Raw genomic sequence first — 13,420 nt, forward strand, 5'->3', positions numbered from 1 at the left:
CTTTGGTGCACAGTCCTCAACATACTTGCTGATAAAGTCTGTGATGGTGGTGGCATACTCATCTAGGCTGGCAGCTGAGTCTTTGAACATAGACCAGAGGTACAAGAGAGAGCTTGAGTCTCTGTACCTATTTCTTGAGTAGCAAATATTAAATAATGTTCCTTAAATTATTTTTCTGTGAAGAGTAAATGTGCAAAAGAATGGGCTCTCATGTGGCAAGTAAGATGTGTACCACCAAAACGCCAGGGAACAATCTTATCCAACAAGAGAGTTTGTACCCAGCATTGGCATTCAGTGGCATTACCATCACTGAGTTGTCCATCAGCAACATCCTGGGGGTCACCATTGACCAGAAACTCAACAAGACCAGACACACAAATACCGTGGCTACAAGAACAGGTTAGAGATTGGTTATCCTGCAATGAGTGACTTGCCTCCTGACAGTCCAAAGACCTTTCACCTCGATTTTTCACCACTCTCAATTTGCCTGGGTGAGTGCTGTTCCAACAACAATCAAAGCTCAGCACTCTCCAGGACAAAGCAATGTGCTTTGTGTTAAAACAATTCATTACCTTCACTACTGATGCAGCTTGGCAGCAGTGTGTTTCAACTTGCCCATTCACTCACTTTTACCAAATGGTTCACTCAAGCAACCCAGTAGTAATAACAGGTTCTCTGGTCTGTGGACGCACAATTATTTAAAGCAGTGGAGATAGCGATCCAATTTTTTATCATCTCCTGACCCACCTGAGGGTCGCTGGCCCAAATTTAAAAGTCATTGATCTACAAGTGCATTGCAACTACTCATTCAGGCGAGTCTGACAGTTCTTTCCAACCAACAGTCTCTACCAGCAACAAGGACAAAGACTTCAGGTGCACGGAAACACCAATGTTTGCACGTTCTTCCCAGGATGCACACTACACTGATTCAGAACTGATATGCTGCTGCTACTCCATAGCTGAGTGTGTATCTTGAAACTCCCTTCCTAACATGGGAATCTCATTATCAGATCATTAATTCAAGGAAATGGCTCACTACAACTTTTATTAAGAGCAAAAAGAGATGGGCAATAAATACTGGGTTTGCTGGCAATGCCCAGATCTCAAAAAACTAATTTTAAAAAAGGCACGTATTTTTGTGCTGTCTACTCCTTCCAGGTAAATATCACACTTAAAAAGCTTTTATTTTTTATATATTGCTGTTGCTCATTAATCTTTTCAGCTCAAACCTAACAGGCTTAATGACTTATGAAATTTCCAAATGCTCACTAATTTGTGATCTAATTATGCCAGCCTTCTTCACTGCACATAAAATCTGCAACCAGTGAGGTGTATGTAGGAGGTTGCAAAATTACTTTTTCTGCCATGCATTTTGTAGTGAATTTTCTCGTCTCGACACATTTCCACCAATACTGTCTCTCATCTAACTCCAATAGTCGATTCCCACTTCAAATAGGGAAAGTTTGGATTTATGTAATGTCCCTTCAGTTCCCCAATTTGCTTTAAAAGGTAAATGCACTGCTACATTGCCCAGAATGTACTGATCTCTATTGTCTCTAACTAGACCGGTGATGGGAGAAGGCAAAATTTGATATTAGACCTATTTGTATGCTCAGAGGGAAGGTCAACCAGATTATGGTTTTGAAACCAAAAGTGAGTATTTTTATTGGTGTTGTTTGGTTGGCAACCAGTATGGATCAGCAAATATTGGAGTTTCACAAGGGCAGAAGCTTTCAGATGAAAAGTTTAGATAGGGTAAAATTAGCAAACTGTGGGGGGGGGGGAGTTGGGTGCTTGTGGGGGGAGAATAACAAAGCTGTGGATCGGGATCAGATTGAGATGAACTGAAATAAGGATATGGAAGAAATTAATGATCTTAGTGATGACTGGGACATGTCTTGGTGGGGATAAATGTTACTGAACAAGTAATCTTTTTCATTTTCAGACATATGTTAGAGGGATGGAGTTGGCAGTCAGGGAACAGAGTTTGATGTGAGCTGGAAAATAATAGCTTTGGCCTTCCCCATTTTTGACTTGAGGAAAGTTCTGCTCATCTCTGCTGGCATAATGGTGGCACACTCCTGCAACCTGGTTTTGATCTTGACCTCTGGTGCTGTCTGTGTGGTGATTGCATGTTTTTCTTGTGACCATGCTGTTTCCACACCCCCAGTGCTCCGGTTTTGTCCCACAGTTCAAAGACATACTGGTAGATTAATTGGCTTCTGTAAGGTGACCTGAAGTTTGTTGGTAGAAAATTCGGGGGAATTGATGGGCATTTGTGAAAGAATAGGTTACAGGGAAATAAGTGAGAGAATGGGATTGATGGCAATACTCTGAGAGCTAGTATAGAACCAGTGGCTAAAGTGACCACCTGTGCCATAACAATAGTCATTTATGTTGGATAATACAGGAAGTCCCCAGGTTACGAATGAGTTCCGTTTTTGAGACTGTTCGTACGATTTTGCATGTAACTTGAAACAGTGTCCACGCATGCACACTTGGGCCGGGGATCGCAGCCGCACGTGGCCCCAGCCGTATATGCGCGGTTGGGCCAAAGAAGGTGTACCGCCGCCGTGGTAGGATCGGGAGCCGGGCCCCCTTATGAACTGACCACGAAGGTTGGTTCGTAAGTACGGGTGTTCGTAAGTCGGGGACTTCCTGTAGTTTGACACTTTAGATGCAGAGGAGAAATGAGAGGTAGTGATGAAGTAGAGCTGTGTTTTTTGAATGACAATGCCAGTGTCAACATGTAGTTGAAATTTAAGGAATGGTCAAGAACAGGTCTCTGGAGAACATAGCTAAAGTTGCAGGAATGAGAAGGAGAGCTTTTGAAAGTGATTTAAATATGGAACATTATTTACAGTAATAATGAGTTTTGTGAAGCTGTACAGTTTTTGCTTAATTTGCAATGATTGAAATTTATAGTGCAACAGGAGGCCGTTTAGCATGGATAAAAATGGGTTCATTAAGGACTCCCCAGCTCCTTATCATGGCCTTGCTCTTCATGGTTCAAATGTGATGTGGATTTTGCTTCTACCAATCTTTCAAGCATTGAGTTTCAGATCCCCATTACTCTTAGGATGAAGACAATTTCCCTTGACTCCCTAACCTTTTTCTCCATGCTGCTATGGAATAGAGTCAAGGGCAGTCATGTCGAGGACATAATCACAGTTGAGTTATTCGAAGTGTTGTTTCCAGCAGCTTCTTTGTGTTGGATAAGTTCACCTCTGTTCTTGGTTCCTTCTGGAGTGAGCCCTTGGGTGTTTGGGCCATGAGTGGCATTGACAGCATTGGAAAAACTCACATGATTATCACTGAGTTACTGGACCTCCTGTGCTCCTTCCACTCACCACCTTTTAGGTTACAGTTTTTCTGTTAGACTTCAGTTTTCAGGTGCCTGAAGAACTGTTCCTTTTCCCTAGAGGAATGGTTGAACTTCTTGATGGACTTCAGGGCAGTCCAGATCATTTGGATATTCCTGTTAGTTGGGAATTGAGATTAGCTATTCAGTGCTATCTGAGAAAAACAATATTTGGGGAGATCTTGAGACCTTAAACATTAATTTCGTGGCAGTGTTTCTGTAGCCCGTTTTGTTATGGGGCCTGTCTGATGGAGATAACACTGCAGAATAGGCTGTGATCAGTTCAGCACTTATCAGAAGCTGTCATGCTGCAGTTGACATCGACATCCCTATAGTCTCTCACCCGGATGATGACATAATCTAACAAATGCTAGTGCTTGAATTGGTGGTGTTGCTAGGAGGACATGTAATCATCTCCTTGGCAAAACAATGATAAAAATCTGCTCCCGGTATTTTGTCAGGAAGAAGAATTTGTTGGAGTTAGCTTTCCTCACTCCCTCCTTGTGAATTTTACTTTGCCAGAGGATGGCATCTTTTCTGACCTTGAAATCATTCAAGATGATATGTTTATGTCTGGGATGTAGTCCAGGATTTTCTCAAGGTCAGATTAATCCGATCTATATCTAACTTGCTATACCCATCATTTCCTATATCCTATGATGCACAAAAAAACTACAATTAAAATTGACACATCCAGAAGGTTTTCAAACTTCTATGATCCTTTGCAACAGGAATCTTTCACAACTTGACTCTTGAAAGCTTAGCCCTAATTTTTAGAGTGCCAGTCTCCCCAACCTGCAGACATTCTTTTATCTCTCTTCATTTGTCTTACCAATTTCATTAAATGTCTTCAAAATTGAAATCACTTCTATTCTTTTCCGGTCCTGAATGGATGACCTCACATTTACCGGCGTTGAAATTAATTTTGCCACGGCTTTGGCTATTTGCCTGATCTAATGGTATCTCTATAATTTTACACAATCTAAAGTGGTGTTTATTGATGTCATTAATTGTTTTCTCTTCTATCAAATAGGCCATTTATGTATGTGGTGATAGTAGTGGTCCTAACACACATCCTTGTGGGATACCATTAGGCATCATGATAGTAAGATATCACTAGCTAATTTCAAACTACTGCTCAAGGAAAATCTAGAATCTATACTTTGATTGCAATGAAAATAGTGGTGGGGAATGCGTAGTCTTAGAGATTTGTATAGGAATAAAACTAAAACCCTACCTGATCCCGAGGTAGTGACTTTTTAAGATCCCTGCCAGAACCCAACACATTGTCTGTCGGTGCAGGTCAGGTAGTCAGGCTTTAACTGGAAATCTGTTCCAAGAACAATGGATGTGTACCTGTTCCACCTGTTTACTTGCCACCCAGTTCAAATCAGATTGTGAAATCGATAGCTTTCTAGTTTTGGGAAAAATCAATCCTGACCCCATTGTCAACACACTGAAGTCCTTTTTAAAAAAAAATTACTCTTATCACTCTACATATTAATTTGGAATATCTTGCTTTTCAAAACTGCTGACATTTTTAAGAAACCCCTTTAAATTCTCATCAATTATGCCTGTTTATATCAGGTGCTTCATAAGTTAAGTACCTGACATTCAATCAGCATTTTCTGTACTGTTTGGATTAGTTAACGTGGAACTGCAAGGTGCAGACACATTTAGCAAGCTACCAATATTCAGCAATAGCCAGTTTCAGCCCTGCTGGGCAATACCAGCTCCTTTGAACAAAGTGAAAATCAAAGGGGAGGATTAATTTAAACAAGATATCCAATGAAGCTATACATTGGGAAATAAGAATACCTAGCTGAGCTGCATGCATTCTCTTCGTTATTTGAGGGCAGTTAACCCAATGACATCCCACAGTACTGAGCATTTGTGCATTTATTTATAAAGGGCCAACCACGCCTGGTCTAACTTGTGTCAGAGGACTTAATATTTTTCAATAACCTAATCAGATAGGTATTAGCAGTCTCTCTGGTCAGGTGGTCAGGTTTGACAACATGTAGTTAAGGATGCAATAATTTTGATGATGAGAATGGATTTAACAAGTGCCATAATTAGTTGAAGGAAGGTTCCAGCTAATATTTGGATTGTAAAATCTGGAAAAGCAGTCATTAGACAAACATGTAATGTAAAAGCATAGCTTTTCTGAGAGGTCTTAACTTTTATATAAATTGGGATAAACACACTGACTTGTGACTGAAAGATAGAACCTCAAGAAATTTTCTCAGTGTAACTTTTCCTGGCTTGGAGCCAACAAAGGATTGGCAGTATTCAGTAAATGGCCTAAATATGCATGAATATGTATTTAAAGCAATCAAGGATATTGAGTTCCATTTTAGTTTTCAAAAGGGTGTAATAGCCACAAAAATGAAGGATTGAACTAAGGCTGAGGCAGGGACAGGGATGAGCCATATCTAAAATGATAGAGATTATTTTAAAAAAACACTTAGAATCAAAAAAGGATCTAGCATGATACTCTGAGTTGAGCAAATGAAGGGCTGTTCCCAGCTAAAGCAGAAAAGTTCAATATAACTTTTTTAAAAAAAGAAAAACTTGCCTGGAAGATGTGCAACAAACCAAATGATACAGCAAAAAATAATAGCATTAAAAATTATAGAAGAGAACTTTTGAGGTACAACAAAATCAACAAAAACATTTTTGCAGTTATATTAGGGGAAAAAGAAGTGTCAATGAGTGACATACTAAATCAGTAAGTATATGCAAAATCAGAATTTTTGAACTCTCTGAAGGGGCAGCTGGGAGAAGGGAATAATTGCCCAAAATTATGTATATACCTTCTTACCCATTAGGCCTCTCACTTATTCTGGGCACAGCATTATAAATGATCATTTACCTGCTGTCCCAGTGGAGTGTAATATACAATCTTCCCTGGAACTATCCTATATTGGTTACTTGACCTGATGCTTGCATGGACACCAAATTAACTTGGAACATTCGTGAACTTTTGTCAGATGCAGAGTTGACTTTTCTTAAAAAAAAGTTAGATGTAATGTGTGGAAGGCAAACGAAGTTGCAATGACTACGGTTAAGAATCTTTTCAACTTGGTACTTACCACTTGTTTTGGTTGTAATAGTTTTTAAATTGCACTTTGGAAAAAGTGGCAGCTGGATTATGCAGGGAATGTTTAGGTGAACAAGAGCTGTATTCATTTAATTCAGTTCTTTCTCTTACTGTTACACAACATTGGAGTGTGACAGCTTATTTTAAAAACTGAAAGAAAACTTTCTTGCTGCTTTCTTTTGAAGGAACTTTGCTCATTTCAGATTCAGAAAGCTCTGCTGTTGTGAGAAAATGCATTTGAAAATCTTGCCACAGAGTAGTTTCATAATTTTTTTTTCTTCTGAGGTCTGGAAACCTCAAACTTAAGCTTCCTGAAGGTTTGAAAATGCCTTTTATAAATTTTTTTTAATATAAACCATGATTTCACTCTTGTTTTATGTAACTGATTATGAGGCACCATTTCTGTCAACACCTGCAAATGATCAAAGGTATATGTGTAAAAGAAATTTTAATTCACAAATCTGGTTACAGGTGGTTTTGATACAGGTCTCCAGTTGGTCTCGGCTTTTTCGATTCCTCTTCTGATTTTTCTCATTCATATTCTTTCTCAGGATGTTAGTATTGAGGGCAAAAGCAGAATTTATTGACAAGGTGATGTGATGCAGCCTTTTTCTGGCGATGCAGTTTAATCAAATAGCTCACACAGCCACTTCAGTGGTGAGTCATGAGTCAACCACATTTATTTGAAAAATAGTCTCATTTAGGCCAGAGCAGTTAAAATGCAGTTTTCCTTCCCTAATGACATGCTGTGCACATCTACCCCTAGCTGCCCTCCCTCCTCAGCACTTTGGCGCACATGCCAGTCTGGGAGCTTCAAAGCCACTTCAAGGTGCTTCTCCTAAAATTCAACTTTTTCTATTTTTTTGAAAAGACTGAATTCAGTCTGTCTCATTGTGGTTTAACTCGTGTTCTATGGTCCTCTAGGCTACTAGCACAATATAGTACCATAACCCTTCTCCAGTGAACCAGCAGTTCCTTTTTTTCACCTATTTTGCAGAACAAGGCTGTGGCCAATCATATTTTCCACCATCCACGCCCCCCCCCACCCCCCCCCCCCCAGTTCTAATGATGTTTTTGAACTTGGGTCCAAGCTGTCAGGTGAGGGTCAACTATGAGAATGCTGAGCTAACTGGCTCCTGTGGGAAGTATTCTATTATGTTCGCGTACTTTTGAGAAGAGGCAGCTGTAGAAACAGTTTCTGAGGAATTTGAAAGCCTTCACTGTGATAGTGTTGATGAACAGAAATTTATAATGTGTGAATTGTTAGCCTCTCAGAGGGAAGTAAAGGACAGGCTTTAATATTATGATAGAAATGCATGGCAAATCCATAAATATACTCTTGAGTGCTTCTGCCATCTGTTTGCTTAGTTATCTTAAATTCTAAACCCTTCTGAAATTGGATTCATTGTATTGTTACTGTTTTGACTACATTGATTTTGTTATCCACCATATCAATAATGTCTTCAGAAAAGCTCTAGTAAGTTAATAAACTTGACCTCTTGCCTGTCCTTTTGACAGTCATATATAAAGCTGTTTCTTCAAGTGTTTGTACACCAAATTTTGACCTTCCTGTATAAGCGGTATTTTTAAAAGTATAGAATAAATTAGTTTGCTTGATAGATTAGTTGAAAGGGTTCCTGAGTGCAGTTTGAGATCTTTTTTTCCCCAGGCATGCTATGGACAGTGACTCTGTGTGCTATAGCATCTGGAAGCCGGAGAAATTGTCATAGATTTATCTGTAATTTGATCTTTGATTGTCAGGTAGTTCCCTCTCTCTCTTGCGCGCGCGCACACACCGTCCAAAGAAAAGTTTTCATCTTTATCTAAAAGCTAACATTAATAGCATCCCCTTGTGTTATGGCACTTACTTGCTCTGTTAGTTCTTAGTGATGTAGAATAAAAAGTGCAGAATTTAGCTGGATAGATCAAGGAAGTTCTGAATGCAGTCTCCAGTATCTGCTAACTTCAGCCATGTGGCTCCAGTTAATCACCCTTAAGAGAGACAAAGGTAGCCAGGATTCCTTCGCCCAAGTATTATCCTATTGTTTCCTGCTGGAACACAGGCATGTATTCACGTGGGAGAATTGTTACTTATGCAAAGCGCTGAAGAGCATCAAGAACCCTTGGAACTGAATCCACAAATGAGTCAGCTGCATCAGGGGGAAGACATTGGAAGAAAGCAGGTCGTTATTTGGCCCATCATGCCTTTACTGGCTCTTGGGAAGAACTATAGAGGTGATCCTCTTGCTATATCATTTTTTAAAAAAATATTACTCATTTCCTATTTTAAATATGGATTCTTATTCTATCTCTTTTAGAATTGTGGCCTTGTACACAACAAAGCAGTTCAATTTTTAATAGCTCTATATGTCTTAACACTTCTGGAATCATTTAAAAAAAAGCTGCAGTGTTTCTAGCTTCTCCTTGCAAGTGAACCCCTTCATTCATACATCACTCCTTGATATATGAAAGGAATGCATTCCTGAAAAATATTAAATGAAATTTCATAAATTAAAAAGGCTAGCCAAAGTGCATTGTGGGAATTTTGGCATTTGGCATTCCTATTCATTGTAATGCCAAATATATTCATAAATCGAAGACAAGTACCCCCTAAAGTATGGCATTGTAGCAAAAATTTGTATATCAAACATTTGTAAATTGAGGAATATCTGTATATCCAAGTAAATCTTTTTTTCCTCCTATATATTGAACATTTGTAAATCAAGGAATACCCATATATCCAAGTAAATCTTTTTATCCTCTCCTAGGCCTTTCCGTTTTTGTGCATTGTTCTACCTGTTGCTCTGCAATAAATTGAGTCTGTGTCTAAATAGTGCAAGATGACTAACTATTCCTTATTGTCGAGAATTTTAATAATTTAAAAGTGCACCTTCAAAAGAGTTTTAATAGTAGAGATTTTAAAAATACTTCTGATGTAAATGTGATCTGTAGATCATATCTTATTTCTTTGATACAATCCAAGCAGATAATTCGCCAGAATTTGAACCATTATTTAAGCAGCCTAACAAAAAAAAGTCTTTTAAGCAATCTTACTGACCAAAAAATAGGAAAATGAGAGTGTTCACTGTTCTAAATTGTACTATATCCAGTTTTATTTAAGTGATCAATAACATGTGAATTGTCCCCAAAGCCCTGTAACACATCATCGTACTGTTTGCTTTTGAAGGTGAATTTGGAAGCTCTGATTGGAACTTGTACCGAACTTATCAATTAGGATAGATTTAAGGGTAACATAGTTGATGCAAAATATATTGACTTATTTATGGGAAAATTGGATGCTCTGAGAAGATGGTCTTTAGATAAGATGGAAGGATGGACTGTACAATAATGGATAAAGTAAATTAACGGTGGAAATCTTTTGTACATATATCACACTGTAGGCCACTGTGTACATTGTTTCGGAAGTTGTGCCTGAGGAAAGTGGCTAAGGTTGTGGACTGCATCCCTTCACATCAGTGGATCATTGCAGAGTTGGTGGATTTTGGGGGAAGGGCGTGTTCATGGTGGCAAGAGCAAGCATTTCCATTACCAAAACAAAGTCAGCAGAATGTTGGATTGAACAGTCTTGCCTAATGTAAGCAGGGATTGGTCTTGATGAATCCTGTAAATTCAATTTTCCTTCTGCATAAAATCTGAATTGGGTATGTTTCTGGATGATTGCACAATCTCCATTTCCATTCCTGATACCTCTGCAACTGAAGAAGTTCACACCTGCAAGTGGCATGGTCTAGATGGTATTCAAACATGGGCTGATAAGTGGCAAGTAACACTCACTCAACTGAGTTGTCAGACAATGAACATTAGCATTTGAGAGTCTTAATCAACCTTTAACACTCGGTTGCATCACCTCCACCAAGTCCCCCACCATCACAACCTAGGCATTACCATTGAAGAGAAACAAAGGGCTGCAGATACTGGAATCCAGATGAAAAAGCAACAAGATGGTGGAGGAATTCAGCAGGTCAGGCAGCATCCGTGGGAAGAAACCAGTCAGTCAATGTTTCGGGTCAGGACCCTTCTTCAGGACTGAAGATAGGAAAAGGGGAAGCCCAATGTATAGGGGGGATAAACAGCAGTGATAGGTGGACAAAAGAGGGGAGGCAGGGTGGGTACAAGGTGGTGATAGGTAGATGCAGGTAAGAGATAGTGATAGGCAGATGCAGGGAGGGGAGGAGAGCAGATCTGCCAGGGGATGGGTCAAAGGTATGGATGCAGGTGGCATGGGGGGAGGAGAGGAAAAGGAAAGAGAAAAAAATGGCGAGGAGAAAAAGAGAGGGGCTAGGAAAGGAAAGAAAGGAGGCGGTGGGTTGGTTTACTTAAAGTGGGAGAATTTGATGTTTGCCATTAAGTTACCATTGACCAGAAACTCAACCAGACCAGTCACATAAATACTGTGGCTACAAGAGCAAGTCAGAGGCTGGATATCCTGTGGTGAATGACTCGTGTCCTTACAGCCTGAAGTTTTTCCACAATTTGCAGGGCACAAGTCAGATGTGTGATGGAGTCCTCTCTACTTGCTGGGATGAGTGCAGCTCCAATAACTCTCATGAAATTCAACAGTACCCAGGACAAAGCAGTCCACTTGATATGTTTCCCATCCATGATCCTTGATGTTTATTCCCTCATCACCAGTGCACAATGGTACCATCTACCAAATGTACTGCAATTACTCACCTGTGCTAGTTGGACAACCATTAAGGAGGACATGGGCAACAGGTGTGTAGGGGCCTCACCAAATGCATGTTCACCTTCCTGACTTGATAATGTATTGCCATTCCTTCATTATCACTGAGTTTAAATCCTGGAACACCCTCCTCAATGGCATTATGGGAAAAACTTTACCAGAAGGACTGCAGCAGCTCAAGAAAGTTGCTCACCACAACCACTTCAAGGGCAATTCAGGATGGACATTAAGTGCTAGATTTGCCAGCAGTAACCTGATCTTGACAAATTAATTCAAATTGGCTTTGCAAAATTTGAATGCTTCAACCAACAGCAGTGTTTACAGCACAGGCAGAGGGTAGTGAAGTGCTGTTATATTGTAGCACAGAAAATAACATTCTAACTAGCTCAACAGAGCCTTTGGTGATCATTAGCATCATGGTCTGCATGAGGACCTGATTTTTATCTCTGTAAGTCTTATTTATTTGCACCAACCTATTCTTTCTCATCTTTCCAGTTCCACCTATCCAGCAGTTCCAGGAGATCAAATACTATTGCACACTGGGTGGGAATTCCTGATCTTGTGACACTTCCCACCCACATCATAGGTTGGAATTCAGTCCCTTGCAGCAGTAATATGAGGTAGGAGTCAGGAAAACTGGAAAAAATCATGGAGGGCACTGGCTTTTGTCTGCAAGTGAATAAAAGAGCATTGCCTAATAATCACTGACCACCTGAGTTGGGGGTGTTTGCCAAGTAGGTGTGTTTATTGCCAGCTTTTGAAGATCCATATAGTTGTTTATGAATAATTCTACTGTTGTGGTTTGAAGATAGAAAAGCAAGCTGTTTTCTTCAAAATTTTGTAACCAGAACATAGTTTTTATAAATGCACTCCAAGTATACATTTAATCTGTAAACCATTGTTAGTTCCTAATAAGGGATAAGAGAGTACGATTATTAGCTCTGCCATTTTCAGTCATGTTATAATATGAGAACACAGAAAACTTGGTGATAACAGGGAACTGGAAGCTGTAATTGAATTTCAATTTAATGTTAAAGGACAGAGAGAGAGAATAATATATTTATTGGTCTTTGAGCAGCCATGTGGATTTTAACATGAAATGTGCCACCCAAAATGTTAACCATTTCTTTGAGATATTAACAAACCAGCCACTTTAATTTCAGATCTTCAGCATTCAGTTTGTTTCTTAGTATTTGTCACTTAATGTTTGCCAGGTGCCTAAAAGCAGTCAATGAAAAAGCACTCAGTGGTGATCTTAGTCTTTCCTTTAGACGGGGATGTGTACTTAAAAAGTCTTTCCAGTGTCCGTCCTTCTTGAGCTCCCCCTCTCCTCTAATGAATGATGTAGCTTTCCAAGCATGTGATATCCACAGCAGCTACCATATGTTCAATGTGACTTTTGGCCCTCTGGAGAATGTTAAAAGCAGTTAAATGGAATGCATTTTTCAGGGATGCCTCTAACTTCACAACTGCCAGAAATATACACTGGTGTCTTAAATTAATATACAAAGTTTTTTTTTATCCTCTTCTCACAAGCTGATCATATTTAACAGGATTTGCAGTATTTATTAATCATAAGCTACATAAATCCTTAATTATGATATCACAGGAATCTAAAATGCTTTTGAGATCAGATGGTGGGCTTTTTCTTTGAAGGTACCATTCCCTCTCACAATGCCCAATTTGCATTGCATAAGTGCAGTATTACAAAACTTCATGCAAAGCTTGACACAGTGGCACAGCAGTTAGTGGTGCTGCCTCACAGATCCAGGAAAATGTCTGTGTGGAGCTTGTGTGTTCTCCCCATGACTGTGTGGATTTCTGCTGATTTGCTTTGGTTTCATCCAACATTGGAAAGATGTGCTGGTTAATTGGCTGCTGTAAAATACCCCTTTACTCTAGATAAGTGACAAACAGAATCAAAGGCGAGTTGGTGGGTGTGTGTGAGAGAACAAATTTCTGGGATACAGGGAAATAAAGAGAGGGGGAATGACACTTACGGGATAAGTAATTCAAGTGAGGTTTCAAATTGTGCTCGATTAGGTTGACATTGTTTTAGGTAGAGGTTAATCTTGTAAGCTTCCCTAAAGTAGCAATAGAACTATTGATGGAAACTCCACAAAGCAAACAATTCAATGATATTGCTTCTGGAGGTACCAATATCCTTTGTTTTCCAAGTAACTATTGGAAATATAAAAGATCACCAAATACTATTGAAGGGCAGGTTGTGAGAGGTTTAGAGGGGCAGAGA

At 39.4% G+C, this 13,420-nt stretch overlaps 1 protein-coding gene across 5 annotated transcripts in view; it reads left to right on the forward strand.

Moving 5' to 3' along the window:
• raph1a (Ras association (RalGDS/AF-6) and pleckstrin homology domains 1a) overlaps nucleotides 1–13,420 on the forward strand; it is a 159,004-nt gene that overhangs the window by 46,160 nt on the left and 99,424 nt on the right. Inside the window, exon 1 of one of the 5 annotated variants that reach the window (XM_052013398.1) lies at nucleotides 11,704–11,789. The exons of the other annotated variants lie outside the window; for them this stretch is intronic. The gene's annotated coding sequence lies outside the window, so the exon portion shown is untranslated. Of the gene's footprint in view, nucleotides 1–11,703; nucleotides 11,790–13,420 lie in introns of those variants that run through there. 5 annotated transcript variants of the gene reach the window in all.

This window comes from Pristis pectinata, chromosome 1 (genome assembly GCF_009764475.1).
Source record: "Pristis pectinata isolate sPriPec2 chromosome 1, sPriPec2.1.pri, whole genome shotgun sequence".
NCBI lineage: Eukaryota > Metazoa > Chordata > Chondrichthyes > Rhinopristiformes > Pristidae > Pristis > Pristis pectinata.